The sequence below is a fragment of the Monodelphis domestica genome, chromosome X, assembly GCF_027887165.1.
Source record: "Monodelphis domestica isolate mMonDom1 chromosome X, mMonDom1.pri, whole genome shotgun sequence".
Lineage (NCBI taxonomy): Eukaryota > Metazoa > Chordata > Mammalia > Didelphimorphia > Didelphidae > Monodelphis > Monodelphis domestica.
In genome coordinates, this window is record NC_077235.1 from 76015000 (window position 1) to 76031389 (window position 16390).

At 40.4% G+C, this 16390-nt stretch overlaps 1 protein-coding gene across 1 annotated transcript in view; it reads left to right on the forward strand.

Moving 5' to 3' along the window:
* The window catches only part of ZC3H12B (zinc finger CCCH-type containing 12B), a 254397-nt gene that overhangs the window by 85658 nt on the left and 152349 nt on the right, over nt 1-16390 (forward strand). The gene's annotated exons all lie outside the window — the stretch shown is intronic.

A 16390-nucleotide genomic window follows, 5' to 3' on the forward strand; every position in this document is an offset into this window, starting at 1 on the left:
AAAAAAAACCCGAGAATCCATTTTGGCAAATCTTTGAAAAGAAGTAAAAAAGAGAACAACAGATTGGGAATACAAATATGTTGAAGTAAATGAGTCTTGAAAAGGAAGCAAAGGCAGTAATATTAAAAGAACAGATGACTTCAATGGGAACAAAGGACATTCATTTCAAAGACAGGATGCATAGACCCAACTTAAGGATCCTAGACCTCCCAGAAGAAAATAGCAAGTGGAAACATCTGAACATCATAATGCAAGAAATAATAGAAGAAAAGTACCTAGAGTACAGAAAACAAAGAACCAATTGAAAAAACAAACAGATCCCCTCCAAGAAAGCAACAACCAAAATAAAAACAACCCAATCAATTCTTCCTGCTTCAATGCCCAGAGGGGTTAAATTTAGCAAGTTCAATGACAATCAACAAAATTTACAAGCAAACTGGAGGAAGTCCTTACAGTAGGAAGGAGAGGAATTTGAATAACACCACCCTATTCTGTACCCACTGGAAACTGCCCAAAGGGAATGGAATAATATATTCAGAAAAGCAAAGAAGCTCAAATTGCAACTCAAAAGGAGATGCCCCAAACTACTTATCAGTGAAAAAGTGGACATTCAGTAAGAGACATTCCTTTTCCTTCTACCTCCCCCACATACCCCAAAAGCCAACATCAGCAGATTATTTGACTTGCAACCCCCCCCCCTCCAAAGAATACATGAAGGATAAATAAATAAGTTCTACTGCCCAGGAAAACACAAATAACTACCTAAATGACCCCAGCTCTAGAAACAATTAAAAGAAACAACAAGAACGCATGAGAAATATAGAAAATCAAAGGAACTCTTCTACTTGGGCTGTGGCATGTCCAGACCCACACTGGCTGTCAATGGAGTGTCAATGGTCAGTGGAACCAATTCTGGTCTCTTCAGAATACTAACAAGATATTGCCAGCTAGCTGATAATATACTACCTGCCCTCTTAAGCCATCCATGGAGCCAGTGCAGAAATTTATAGGAGAACAGATGCGAAGAGCTACAGTGAGTGCTACAAAAGCCCAGAGTCTTCCACCTCCCAAGGGCATCCTGAGAAATCTTGACTTTGGTGACTACCCAGGACAGGGAGAGTGGGAAGAGATGTTGTTGGCTCAGCAAGAGGACAAGTGTGTTCTCCTGACATGAGTCAGATGTGGGGTGTGCCTGAGGAACACTCCATGGCATGCAGAACTTGTTAGTCAATGATGTAGTCACCAAGGACAGCAGCTCATGTGTGGTGGCTTCCAAGAAGAATGGAACGATGCCTATGTACACAGTAATAATTGCAAACAAAGTATTACATTGAAAAGTCTATGTCGTATTTTACAAATATAAAGTTCTGCTTTACAAATATTATGTCCTGCTATCCAAATGACAATTCTGGAAGGTGGGCGCTATTACGAGACCCATTGTACAGATGAGGAAACAGGGTAAGTGACTTGCCCAGAGTCAAACAGCTAGTACAAAGTCTGAAGCAGGATCTGAATTCAGCTCTTCCTAACTCCAAGGCCAGTGATTGTACCACCAGCTGTCTCCGAAGTATAGGCTATAGGGTATGAACACCATACCAAGAGTACCTTGAATTCTAAGCTGGTGGTTCTTAAATCTGGATGTATTCATTACCAGATTCTTCTGGCAGAAAAAGACAAGAAAACTGCATCCATCCATCCATCTGTATTTGATCAGTTTCTGTATATGTCCACAAGGCACCTCAACTCTGGTCATTCCTTTACCCTGTCCTAATCTTTTAAATGCATTTATTTACCTGTAATTGACTCCATATTCCTTTTAGTATTAAGTAGAAAATATTTAGCCTGGTACTCAAGACTGTTCATTCTCTAGTTCCAGCCTTATTTCTCATTATTCCCTTTCAAGTACTCAGTCATTGGACTGTGAGTTTCCTAATCTCATCTCATCCTTCCCTCTCCTTCCTGTCTGCATTCATGCAGGCCATCCATTCCTCTGGTGTTTCTGGACTGAGCACCTTCCTCATCTCCATCTCTGCTGACATCCTCTTCCTCAAGGGCCAACATGGTGCTAACTCCTATTTAAAGCTGCCTTCTCTGAAGATTTTTCCATGCCTCCCCCAACTGACAGAAAGCTTTTCTTCTCCGCACTTTCCTGGAGCACTTTGGTGATTAAAGAGAGGTCTGTTTGCCGAGAATTTGGCCTACCTAACCAAACCCGCGCACTTGATTCCTGACTGAACTCAATGGGTTCTGGTGGGTACCGCACACCTGGTATCAGCTAGTGGGCAGTTTAGTCAGCTACAACTTCAGCCTCCTAGCTGACTCGCCAATTTGTTAACTTGTAAATAACACAGAACTATTAAATAGTCAGAAAAACCAAGTCTTTAATCAGGATAAAGATAAGTCCAATATTTGGCCCTTTACTCAGAGTTTGGCACCACAACTTTTTCAGGGTATGAACCCTGGACTCTGGGGATGTTATCCCTGGGAGTGCCACTGTTATGGGGTTCAGATGTGTACCCCTGGGGTTCGAGAAGGATACCTTTTGCAAGAATGCAAGACTCGAAAACTTAGCTTAAAAACAAAAAGAGAAATTTATTAATTTAGGAGGTAATGTTGAGAATGGCCAGGAGGATAGCAAGGTGGGACAGCAAGATGGGGAGCAGTTCCTGGGAGGACAGCATGAATGGAAAGGCTATTCTCCATGAGGACAGCATAGATGGAAAGGCTGTCCCCCAGACAACATCATTTCTGGAGATTTTATAATCTATGTCATGGTGTGGATGTGACCTAAAGTGGTAAGCCCTCAAGCATTTGGTGGGGTGGGGTGGTCATCTGACTGAGGTCTGCCTGGAGGCATAAAGATTCATCTCTTTGTCCATCTTAAATCTAGAGGACTATCAAAGAGGATAAACATCTCAGGACCCTAGGGGGGTCATTGGGTGTTTCTAGGTTCAGAGTCACAGGGATGCAAGGGAGCAAGGGAGTTTCCCTGATAATAGTTCACCTGGGTTTCTGGGGGTACAGTGCCCATGTCATCTCCCCCCTCTCCTAATATGTAAGGGAAAGGGGGCGATGGCCTCAGTGTTCTGTAACTTCTTCAGAGCTGAGAATGGGCGTAGAGTTGTCCCTGCCTAACGTTAGGAGAGAGAGGTATTGACTATAGGCAATGGCCTCAGCCTGGGATGGTTGCCGAGGTTATGGTGACATCTGGCATCTGAGTTACTCCCATGAGTGCCTTTACCCTAGAAGCAACTAGAGAGATGAATCAGAGAATTATATGTCCAGCTGTCTGGGTATGCATGATTTAAAACATAGAAGACGAACTAAAATTTAAGGAAAAAAATAGTTATGGTCAGGTAGTTAAGAGCTAAATTAAAAGGGGTTAAGATAACAGGGAAGGAAAGGCTGTGGGCATAGGGTCTTAGGGACATGTCCTCAGTGAATGCCTGGGTCCTAGGTAGCTGGGAATCTGCTTGGAGATTTGAAGGATGTTCAGCAACTGCTTCCCCTGATTGGCAGACAGGGGAGAGTCAGCCCCCTAAGATAGAAGTGTTGAAACCAGGACTAGGGCAAACACTAGAATACCAGATAGAAACAGAGAAAATTAGTACAATAGCAATTGGTATTACACATTTGCATTTGGGTATCTTAGCCAACAGACTTCTTCAGTAATCATCTTCTGACAGGAATAGATCCCTTTAGGAAATCGGATTCCTGAGTTGTTTGCAGAGTTGGTATGTGATGGTTCTGTTAAAGAATAGCCTTTTGCAAAGTACACATTAACTATAACATCTATAAACACTTGAGTAACAATATTTTACAGATGTATTTCTTTACCCCAGATTCTGGAGAAAATTCAGGAGAGCTTTGAGCTGTTCCAAGCTCAAGATCCAAACTTCAATTAAGGCTGCAAATACAAGCCATCAATTAACAAACTTCACATTAATAAACTTCACCTACTTCTCAAAGTATGTTCCCTAACAGTTTGAGAATGTTCAATTATTAACCTAATAGGTTGTTTGGAGAAATGGAAACTTTAATTTTCCAATTTGTATTATGTGCTGATTATGGGAATTATCACGAAGGAAGAAGGCCCAAAAGGGAAAATATTTCCTCATGCCACAAAGGACACAGTGAGTGGCTTCATGTACAAAGCAAGGCTGTAACTGCCATTATTGTTTCACTCAAGGATTAGCACCCTATATGATCAGAACCATTCCAGGATGTTCTCTGTTCTTTGTGTACTTTGCCACCAGAAGCCTTCTTTTCCTTAAAGGTCAAGTCTCACCCATTACAGCTCAGAAAAATTCTGTTTATCAGCAGTCCAGAAACAAATTTCCATACCCTGAAACAAGCTTTTCTGACCATTTGCCCTCTCTAAGGATTCCTTAAAGCCTATGAGTCTACATTATAGCAATTATTCTTACATATTTTGGCAATAATTAATTTATCACAATTTAGTCATAATGCCTGAACAGGAATGTTGAATTCATTAGCTCTACAGTAAATAAAAATCAGGGCTAGATCAAATCCTGACCTTAGGCCATCTGAAGGAACTAAGACAAGATCAGTCAGGAATCTCTCTAAGGAATTTTCAGAGAAATTCCAGAATTATTTGTGATTTTACAAAACTACATACATCAATTCTAGAATTTATCCCTAAGTTAAAGATCCAATTATGAGAACAGAACATCTATCTGTTCTCTTTCAATTTCACTCTCTCTCTCTCTCTCTCTCTCTCTCTCTCTCTCTCTCTCTCTCTCTCTCTCTCTCTCTGTGTCTCTTTCTCTTTTCCCTGAAAATCCTCTGCTTAAAAAGCAGAGCACAACTTCCATTCTTCCTTCACAAATCTGCATACTCAAGCTTTATGGACTTTAGATCAAAGTCCCTCTTTCTTTTGAATTCAAACCCAACATACCTTCTCTACCTTCTCTGACTTGCTTTTACCATCATAAGTCAAACAAACATTCCATTGATATGACTTCAATTGCTAATCGGTAACCAAAAGAATTCTGATTTAAAGGATTACATTATTGAACCATTTTTAGCAGAGGGCTCATCCATTATAAATTTCAGTTTATAGTACAAATTGGTAAATTGAGGTAACTGCTGAGTATTGAACAAAATCTATGGTAGTCAGGTTTACAATGAGCTTTTGTTTACATCCAAACAATACTTAGAATACATATTTCAACCGCAATTCACATAGCATTTCAAAAAAAAATTTCATAAAGCATTTAGTATTACAGGATCTATTTTAAATTTAGAGATTTGAAACCTTTTAAGGACAGTAAACCTTAAAGCAAGCCTTTTGACAAGCAGGCTGATTATCTATTTTCAAGACCAAGAAGTTAAATGTAATAATAAAGTTAGTCAAACTTTAATACATTTGGATGAAAATCATTGAGAAGAAAACCATTTGATAATTTCAAACAAAAACCCATTTTTGGTAAGTTTAAACACTTAAACCCATTTTTTCCTTTAAACCTCTTTTTTTCATCATAGTCATATTTTTTCCCTTTTAAACATTATTTTATTTGGTCATTTTCAAACATTATTCATTGGAAACAAAGATCATTTTCTTTTCCTCCCCCCCCCCAACACCCCTCCCATAGCTGACATGCGATTCCATTGGGTATCACATGTGTCCTTGATTCCATGTTGCTGGTATTTGCATTAGGGTGTTCATTTAGAGTCTCTCCTCAATCATATCCCCTCAACCCCTGTAGTCAAGCACTGCTTTTCCTCGGTGTTTTTACTCCTACAGTTTGTCCTCTGCTTGTGGATAGCATTTTTTCCTCTTTGATTCCTGCAGATTGTTCAGGGTCTCTGCATTGCCACTAATGGAGAAGTCCATTACATTCGATTGTACCACAGTGTATCAGTCTCTGTGTACAAGGTTTTCCTGGTTCCGCTCCTCTCGTTCTGCATCACTTCCTGGAGGTTGTTCCAGTCTCCATGGAATTCCTCCACTTTATTATTCCTTTTAGCACAATTGTATTTCATCACCAACATATACCACAATTTATTCAGCCATTCCCCAATCAAAGGGCTTCCACTCATTTTCCAATTTTTGGCCACCACAAAGAGTGCAGCTATGAATATTCTTGTACAAGGCTTTTTCCTTATTATCTCTTTGGGGTACAAACCCAGCAGTGCTATGGCTGGATCAAAGGGCAGACAGTCTCTTATCGCCCTTTGGGCATAGTTCCAAATTGCCCTCCAGAATGGTTGGATCAATTCACAACTCCACCAGCAATGCATTAATGTCCCTACTTTGCCACATCCCCTCCAGCATTCATTACTTTCCATAGCTGTTACGTTAGCCAATCTGCTAGGTGTGAGGTGATACCTCAGAGTTGTTTTGATTTGCATCTCTCTGATTATAAGAGATTTAGAACACTTTTTCATGTGCTTATTAATAGTTTTGATTTCTTTGGCTGAAAACTGCCTATTCATGTCCCTTGCCCATTTATCAATTGGAGAATGGCTTGATTTTTTGTACAATTGATTTAGCTCTTTGTAAATTTGAGTAATTAAACCTTTGTCAGAGGTTTTTATGAAGATTGTTTCCCAATATGTTGCTTCCCTTCTGATTTTAGTTACATTGGTTTTGTTTGTACAAAACCTTTTTAATTTGATGTAGTCAAAATTATTTATTTTACATTTTGTGACTCTTTCTAAGTCTTGCTTGGCTTTAAAATCTTTCCCTTCCCAAAGGTCTGACATGTACACATATTCCATGTTCACCCAATTTACATACACTTTCCTTCTTTATGTTCAAGTCACTCACCCATTCTGAATCCATCTTGGTGTAGGGTGTGAGGAGTCGATCCAAACCCAATCTCTCCCACACCGTCCTCCAATTTTCCCAGCACTCTTTATCAAACAGTGGATTTCTGTCCCAAAAGCTGGGGTCCCTGGGTTCGTCATAGATGGTCTTGATGAGGTCATCTACCCCAAGTCCATTCCACCAATCCTCCCCTCTGTCTCCCAGCCAGTACCAAACCGTTTTGATGACCACTGCCCCATAGTCCGAGATCTGGGACTGCAAGTCCTCCTTCCTTTACATTTTTTTTTCATGATTTCCCTGGATATCCTTGATCTTTTATTCTTCCAAATGAACTTTGTTATGGTTTTTTCTAATTCAGTAAAGAAGTTTTTTGGTAGTTCAATGGGTATGGCACTAAATAAGTAAATTAATTTGGGTAGGATTGTCATTTTTATTATGTTAGCTCGTCCCACCCACGAGCAATCAATGTTTTCCCAATTGTTTAGATCTAGTTTTAAGTGGAGAGTGTTTTGTAGTTGTGTTCATATAGTTCCTATGTTTGTCTCGGCAGATAGATTCCTAAGTATTTTATTTTGTCTAAGGTGATTTTGAATGGGATTTCTCTTTCTAATTCTTGCTGCTGAGCTGTGTTGGAAGTATATAGAAATGCTGATGACTTATGCGAGTTTATTTTGTATCCTGCAACTTTGCTAAAGTTGTTGATTATTTCGAGTAACTTTTTCATTGATTCTCTAGGATTCTTTAAGTAAACCATTATATCATCTACAAAGAGTGATCTTGTACATCATCTACAAAGAGTGAGCTTGGTCTCCTCATTGCCTATTTTAATACCTTCAATTTCTTTTTCTTCTTTAATTGCTACTGCTAGTGTTTCTAGTACAATGCTAAATAATAGAGGTGATAATGGGCATCCTTGTTTTACTCCTGATCTTATTGGGAAGGCTTCTAGTTTATTCCCATTGCAGATGTTGTTTGCTGATGGTTTTAGATATACACTATTTATTATTTTTAGGAAAGGCCTTTCTATTTCTATACTTTCTTGTGTTTTCAATAGGAACAGGTGTTGTATTTTATCAAAGCCTTTTTCTGCATCTATTGAGATAATCATGTGAATCTTGTTGGTTTGCTTGTTGATGTGGTCAATTATGTGGATGGTTTTCCTAATATTGAACCATCCTGGCATTCCTGGTATAAATCCTGCCTGCTCATAATGGATAACCCTTGTGATGACTTGCTGGAGTCTTTTTGCTAATATCCTATTTAAGATTTTTGCATCTATATTCATTAAGGAGATTGGTCTATAGTTTTCTTTCTCAGTTTTTGACCTGCCTGGCTTTGGATCAATACCATGTTTGTGTTGTAAAATGAATTTGGTAGAACTCCTTCTTGGCTTATTCTGTCAAATAGTTTGTATAGTATTGGGATTAGTTGTTCTTTGAATGTTTGATAGAATTCATTTGTAAATCCATCTGGACCTGGGGTTTTTTTCTTAGGGAGTTCTTTGATGACTTGTTCAATTTCTTTTTCTGATATGGGGTTATTTAGGTCATCTAATTCTTCCTGTGTTAGACTAGGCAATTTATATTTTTGTAAGTGATCATCCATATCACCTGGATTGCCATATTTGTTGCCATATAATTGGGCATAGTAGTTTTTAATGATTGCCTTAATTTCCTCTTCATTAGAAGTGAGGTCTCCTTTTTCATCTTGGATACTGTCAATTTGGTTTATTTCTTTCCTTTTTTTAATTAGACTGACTAGTACTTTGTCTGTTTTATTTGTTTTTTCAAAGTACAGTTCTGGGGATTTTGTAATCTTTACAACAGATGCTATGTCATGGTGTGGATGTGACCTAGAGTGGTAAGCCCTCAGGCATTTGGTGGGATGGGGTGGTCATCTGACTGGGGTCTGCCTGGAGGCATAAAGATTCATCTCTTTGTCCATCTTAAATCTAGAGGACTATCAAAGAGAATAAACATCTCAGGACCCTAGGGGGATCATTGGGTGTTTCTAGGTTCAGAGTCACAAGGATGCAAGGGAGTGGGGGAGCTTCCCTGATAATAGTTCGCCTGGGTTTCTGGGGGTACAGTGCCCATGTCACCACAATGCTAGATGATGACTCCAGGGAATAAAAGAATTTGGGGAACCTCTATACCGTTTGGGGGATCCAGGGGCAGGGAAAGATGATTGATATCATTATAGCTACAAAGAAAATGGGAGTATTCAAACTACACTGATAGGGTATAATCCAGCTTGGGAAAGGACTCATAGCTAGAGGCTAGAGTGTAAGAGAAGGGGCCACTAACAATGGATACTAAAGTATGGTTCCTGCCCAGGTGTGGATCTTCTTGGGAAAGGGTCTGATATAATAGGGGAGACACCTAAGACAAAGAAGGTCCTTAGCACATGCTTATCTCACCCCATTAGGATTGTCATTCCCCTGAGGGTCTCCCACTCAGTCTGAAACTGCCAGCCTGGGATTCCCTTCAGGGTAGATGCCCATGGGAAAGGGGATCAAGAACAAGCTTTGGGGTCTGCAACGTGTAAGCCAGTCCTGAAACTTGGGGTTCATCAGATTTCACTAGGCCACAAGTTTGGGATTCCTAGATTCCATGTTGACAACATAAAGAGAACCTTTTGGAGAAGCAGCAGTTTTGTGTGATCGAAAGCACTCGCTGATTTCCCAAGTGACAAAAACAAACGAGACAGTGGCACACTCTTCTCCCTACTCCCACTCCCATGGCCTGGAACCCCTAGTGATTCCTTGTGCCACAGCCTTACATTTAGAGGAACATACTGTAATAATAAGACCCATCAATATTATGCTCAAGGGTTTACACCGCATTTTTCTCACCAAAAAATCCCATGACGATAGGCAATGCAAGCATTATTATCCCCATTTTCCAGATGAGGAAACTATATTTCCAAGAGGTATCATGGGGTTCCTAGGATAAGAACCAAGAATCACCCCCAAGTCCAGCATAGCATGGGGAAACATCACAGTATCTCAAAGCTGTAAAGAATCAGAGTTCATGTAACCTGACTTATCCTCACTGACAAAGTCCTCCCCAACATCCCCAGGCTTTGTTTGAATACTTGTAGTGAAAGGCAGCTGGGCAGCTCACTGGATAGAGTATCAGATCTGGAGTTCAAATATGATTTCAGAGTTTCCTAGCTGTGTGACCCTAGGCAAATCCCCTCCCCCTGTTTGCCTCAGTTTCCTTATCTGGAAAATGAGCTGGAGAAGGAACTGGCAAACCACTCTAGGATCTTTGCCAAGAAAATCCCAAGTGGGATGACAAAATCTGACCTCAGACACTTACTAGCTATGTGACTTCACTCTGTTTGCCTCAGTTTCCTCATATGGAAAATGAGCTAGAGAAGGAAACGGCAAATCATTCCCAGGATCTCTGCCAAGAAAATGGGGTCACTTTCAACACAATCAAACAACAATAGTACTGGGAAGCAGATTGGCCCCCTAGGCAATCCATTTTTCTTCTGGATGTCTCTCATTTTTAGGAATCTTTTACTTAGGGTGAACAGCAATCCCCCTCTTTATAATGTCCACTTCATAGTTCTGCCCTCTGAGGCCAAGTGGAACAGGTGTAACCCTCTGCCATAAGGCCACCTGTCAGATACTGGAAGTGTCATGCACCCCACCCTCTAAGCTTTGCTGCAAACTAAGATCAGCATTCAGATGAACAAATAATCATTAACCTCTGCTCTGTGCAGGGTACTGTGTTCAATTCTGGGCTTTCAAAGACCGAAGTGAAGTGATCTCTATCCTCGTGGAGCTTATAGTCTACTGAGGCAGGACAAAGTCCAAACAGAGTAATTTCTACAGGCAGAGAGGGGAATGCTCAAACTAGGAGAGGGCTCATGTAGAAGGTGGCCCCTGAGCTGCGCTTTGAGGGAAACCAAGGGTTCTAAGGGGGGAGGGGGAGGACCAAGAGTGTCTTCGGGGCATGTGGTCCCACCTCTGCAAGGGTAGAGGCCAGAGAAGATCTGTTCCTCCCAAAGATCGGGCCAAATTAAAGAGTTCGTTAGAAGCAGCAGCCAAAGTGCTTGCTAATGTTTTAGTGTTATAAATAGAAAGTCTTCACAGTCATTTCATTGCATAATGTTGAGCTCACAGAAGATTAAAGTGGAGCTTTATTTTTAGATGTTGGAACAACATGAGGGAGTTTCCTAGTAACCTTATTTTACATACTGAAAATGCTTGTTTTTTCTATATTCTGTTTATTTTTGTTTGATTTTGGCTCTAGGTGATTGCCTTGAATTAGTTGGGATTGCAGAGTTGGGGGTAGAGGAGAGGTAGAGCTCACAGAAATGAACAGCCAGTTAAGAAGATGGTGTCTGAGAATGGGACTTGAATTTCTGGACTATGGTTTAAAATATAGGGATGATAGGCTCCTGGCCAGGAATGGAGGGCACCTCACAAGGGCTGGTAAGAATGTTTTTGCCTGGAATCTTGTCAAATCTACTCAAAATAGCTTTGAATGGAAGAGAAAGGGGGAGGGAGAACGGCCTTTCAGCATCCATTAAGTGAGACACCATAGAGAGTGGCCATAACATTGGAAGAAGAATAGCAATAGAGATGATGAGAAGTTCGAAATCCAAGGAAGAAGACTTGAATTAAATCCATGGCCTCAGGTGTCTCTGTGCAAAGCATGGGTGACAAGAAAGGTAAACTAGGAATCCTAATGCCTGGGGGCACAATAATGATGGAAACCATGACTAGACTATGGCTTTGGGAAAGGGTATGCCTTATGTGTTGGTGTAGATGGGAGAGTTGTCTAAATTGAGATGATTATTAAGGCTGTAGGAGCAAGAAAGAGAAAATATGGAGACACAAAGAGAACCAATTGTGGTGAGGAAGAAGAGGGGGACTGTCTAACAGACTGAAGAGGATGCAATGGGAACTCACCAACTGCTGTTGATTTTAAGAAGGCATGTTCAGGGGCAGCTGGGTAGCTCAGTGGATTGAGAGCCAAGACTAGAGAAGGGAGGTCCTTGGTTCACATTTGGCCTCAGAGACTTCCCAGCTGGGTGACCCTGGTAAAGTCACTTCACCCCATTGTCTAGCCCTTATGATTAAGCCTTAGAACTGATTTTTAGTATTGATTCTAAGACAGAAAGTAAAGGTTTAAAAAAGGACACAATTTCACCAATTTCAAACGTGCTGAATGGCCAAACCCCAGAGCCTCCATTGGACTGCCCCAGACATCTGTTTGGTCCTCTGTGATTTAGCATTTTGGTCAATAGGAACACGTAGGCAGCACGCCCATCAGATTTGCAGAGAGCACCAAAGTCGAAGAATGGCTAATGATGACAACGTTATCATTCAGAAAGTTCTTGACTAGCTATAATGGTGGGATAAATAGGATAATTTATCTCCCCCCACCCAAGTTTTATTGATGCCTTTTCTTTTTTCTAGCAATAGAACTGTGGTTTTATTAGATAGGGAAATACTGGGTAAGTAAGAAAGTTCCCTCTATTGGTGTAGATTGGTACCTTCACTACTACTAACTTATAATTTAATTGAGCTGCCTAGAGCACTGACAAGTTTACATGACTTATCCAGGGTCTTATAGCCAGGATAGGTCAGAGGGACTCTCTATCCCATGTTGCTTCCCTCTCCCTCTCTCTCCCTTTCTGTCTCTCTCTGTTTCTCTCTCTGTGTCTCTCTCCTTCTTCCTCTCTCCCCCTCTCTCTCTGTCTCCCCTCCCTCCCTCTTCCTCCTTCCCCCAACTCTTTATTTAATACTACATTCACTTCTCAATATATCCTCATTTCATTGAATGCTTTCCTTTATCAAAGAAAAACCAGGTTAAATCAACTGAAATTGTTTTGAGAGGTTGTAAAAAGAAGGTCACACTAATGTGTTGTCAGAGCTTTAAATTGGTTCAACTCTTCTGGAAAGCAATTTGGAATTATATAAAGAAAGTGACTAAAATGTCTCTATTCTCTGGACCTCAAGATTACACTGCTAGCTTTGTACTCCAAGCAGGTCAGTGAAAGAAAAGAAAGGTCGTCTCTACCCCCAAAATATTTCTATATGGCACTACCTTTTGGGGTAGCAAAGAATTGGAAGTCAAGTAGATTTCCTTCAATCAGGGAACAGTCAAACAAATTTGTGATACATAATTTGATGAAATATTCTGTACTTTAAGAAAAAAATGAAGGGGCAGCTAGCTATCTTGGTAGATAGAGAGCCGGGCCTAAAGACAGGAGGTCCTGGGTTCAAATCTAGCCTCAGAAACCTTCTTAGTTGGGTGACACTGGGCAAGTCACTTCACCCCCATGGCCTAGCTAGTACCACTCTTCTGCCTTGGAACCAATACATGGTATTGATTATAAGATAGAAGGTGAGGGTTTTTAAAGAAACAATAAAAATGATGAATACAAAGAAGGATGGAAAGATATATGAATGGGTGCAAGGAAAACAAGATATATAATAACTACAACAATAAAATAATAGAAACAACAACAATAAAATTTAAGGCAAAGTAGGGACATTAATTCATTGCTGGTGGAGTTGTGAACTGATCCAACCATCCTGGAGGGCAGTTTGGAACTATGCCCAAAGGGCGATAAAAGACTGTCTGCCCTTTGATCCAGCCATAGCACTGCTGGGTTTGTACCCCAAAGAGATAATAAGGAAAAAGGCTTGTACAAGAATATTCATAGCTGCACTCTTTGTGGTGGCCAAAAATTGGAAAATGAGGGGCTGCCCTTCAATTGGGAAATGGCTGAACAAATTGTGGTATATGTTGGTGATGGAATACTATTGTGCTCAAAGGAATAATAAAGTGGAGGAATTCCATGTGAACTGGAACGACCTCCAGGAAGTGATGCAGAGCGAAAGGAGCAGAACCAGGAGAACATTGTACACAGAGACTGATACACTGTGGCACAATCGAATGTAACGTACTTCTCCTTTAGTGGCCATGCAGTGATCCTGAACAACTTGGAGGGATCTATGAGAAAGAATATTATCCACATCCAGAGGAAAAACTGTGGGAGTAGAAACACAAAAGAAAAACAACTGCTTGAATCATGGGTTGAGGGGATATGGTTGGGGATGTAGACTCTAAATGAGCATCCTAGTGCAAACAACATCATGGAAATAGGTTCTGATCAAGGACACAAGTAATAAGCAATGAAATTGCATGTTGGCTGTGGGAAGACTGGGTGGAGGGGAGGGAGGGAAATAATGTGATTATTGTAACCAAGGAATAATGTTCTAAATTGACTAAATAAACTTATTCAAATTGAAAAAAAAACAATAAAATTTAATATCAGTACTGTGAAATTGCCATTTTACTTATCTTTGAGTTGGTTCCCCCTACTTCTTCGATGGGGAGAAACTATGAGTTTGCATATAACCTTGCATATAACACCAGACTTTGCTAGTTACTGCAACGAATCTGAGTTTGGCTTTCTTTTTAGTGACATTCATTTAGCTATTGTAGTCATTGTACTTATCATTTTCTCGGTTCTGCTTCTGTTACTCTGCTGTCATATCAGTTCATATTCGTTTTCCTATGGTTTCTCGAATCCCTTAGATTCATCCATTTCTTCAGTGTATTGCTATTTCATTAAGTTTACATGCCACAACTTTAGCCATTCTCTAATCCATGAACACTCATTTTGTGGTAGCAAAAAACTGGATATAAAAATGCTGGTACAGATAATTTGGTATACCTAGAAACTTTCTTTTTATTAACAAGCATTTATTGATCACTTGCCATGGGCTAAAGCACTGTATGATTATCTCATTTTACCTTCAAAACAACTTTATTATTAACTTCAATTTACAGATGAGGAAACTGAGGCTCAGAGGGATTAAGTAACTTGCCCAGGGTCACCCAACTAGTAAGTACCTGAGGTTACATTTGAACTCAAGTCTTCCTTTGACCTCCTTGAGACAAATGCCCAGTATTGTCATTGTGGGGTCAAAATGACTTTTCTCCATAGATTGAGTTCTTTTTGTGCTTTTCTCCTCCACTAGATTAGCACCTGTTGAGGGCAGGGGCTGCTTTGATCTTTCTCTGAACTCTTAGCCCTTAGCTCAATGTCTGACTTGTAGTAAATGCCTAATATGAAGGCTTGTTGACTCATAGGTCAAAGATTGAAAGGAACCAGATATACCAAATGTTCCTAGCAACACCATGATAGGAAAGAACGAGAAACATCCAGCAGGTCCCCGTCACCCAGGGGTGGGTAAACAAACTGTTTTCTGTGGATGTTAATGGGAGAAGACTTCACTATAAGAGATGATGAATCTTGGGAAGTCAGAGAAACCAAGGAACCGTTGTATGACTTGACAAGGAGTGAAGTAAGAAAAAAAGATGGCGTGCTGACTACATGGGCAGTCAGTCAAGTGGTGCTGTAGATAGAGTGCTGAGCCTGGAGTTGTTGGGAGAACCTGAGTTCAAATCCAAAGGAGGATCTTCTGTGAAACGGTCTTGGACTTTACTTTGTACATTAGGACCTTATTTTACACAATCGAATGTCCCAAGACCTTTCGTGTAAGCCAAAATCCCGCATGATCGTGAGCCCCGTTAGTGAATCAGTATGTGCTGGATGCACACGCTGAGGGACTCTGCCACTTTGCTCAGGCTCCTCGGAGCTCCAGCATCACTCCTCTTGTAGTTTGGGGCCATTTTAAATAGCTAAGTAGCATTCATGAAATACAGAGAAGAACTGCTCTGATGTGGCCATGCCTTGTTACAAAGCCAGCACTCCAGACAAAGACTGATGGGAGAGCTAATGTTTGCTGCGAAACAATGTAATGACTCACACTAATGCTTCTCCGAGCGAGAATGAGCGTGATCGAGCGAACTGCTGTGAGACTTGATGCCACTCGGGGAAATGGCATTAATTTAGCACATAATTAAAATTTTCTGTTTCAGATTTTCTGCCTTTATTTTTTCCATTGCCAATTGCATATTGAATTCCCGGGAGTTGAATTCGAGTCAAAGGAGAGGTCCTACCATCTTTATTTATACTTATTCTGGATATAATTATAGATCTCCTTCCTTGTTGTCTCCCCAGAGAGAATGTAAGCTCTTTGCAAGTTGAGAATTTCCCATTTATTGCTGTTGCATCTCTAGTGCCTAACAGTGCTTGACACAATAAATACTTGTTGAGTGACTGAAAACAACTGAACCAATTCACCACTCTACCCAAAGCGTATTAGTATGACTGTCTTCCTACAGCCACATCGCCATTATTTTCATCTTTTATTTTCTTTGTCAATTTGATGAGTGAGGCAGATGCTCAAAGATTTTGAATTTTGTATCATTTATTTGTTTTTTTTCTTTACTTTTTTATCCTTTTTGCTTTTACATTTCCTTTTTATATGTTGCTCTCTATGAAGTGAACCGTCCCTTTTAACAAAGACTCCAAATAGGGGCATCTAGATGGCTCAATGAATAAAATATCAGATCTGGAGACAAGAGGTCTTGGATTCAAATCTGGATTCAGGCACTTCCTAGCCGTGTGTGTGTGTGACTCTTGGCAAGTCACTGAACTCCCTAGCCCTTACCACTCTTCTGCCTTAGAACCAATACACAGTATTGATTCTAAGAT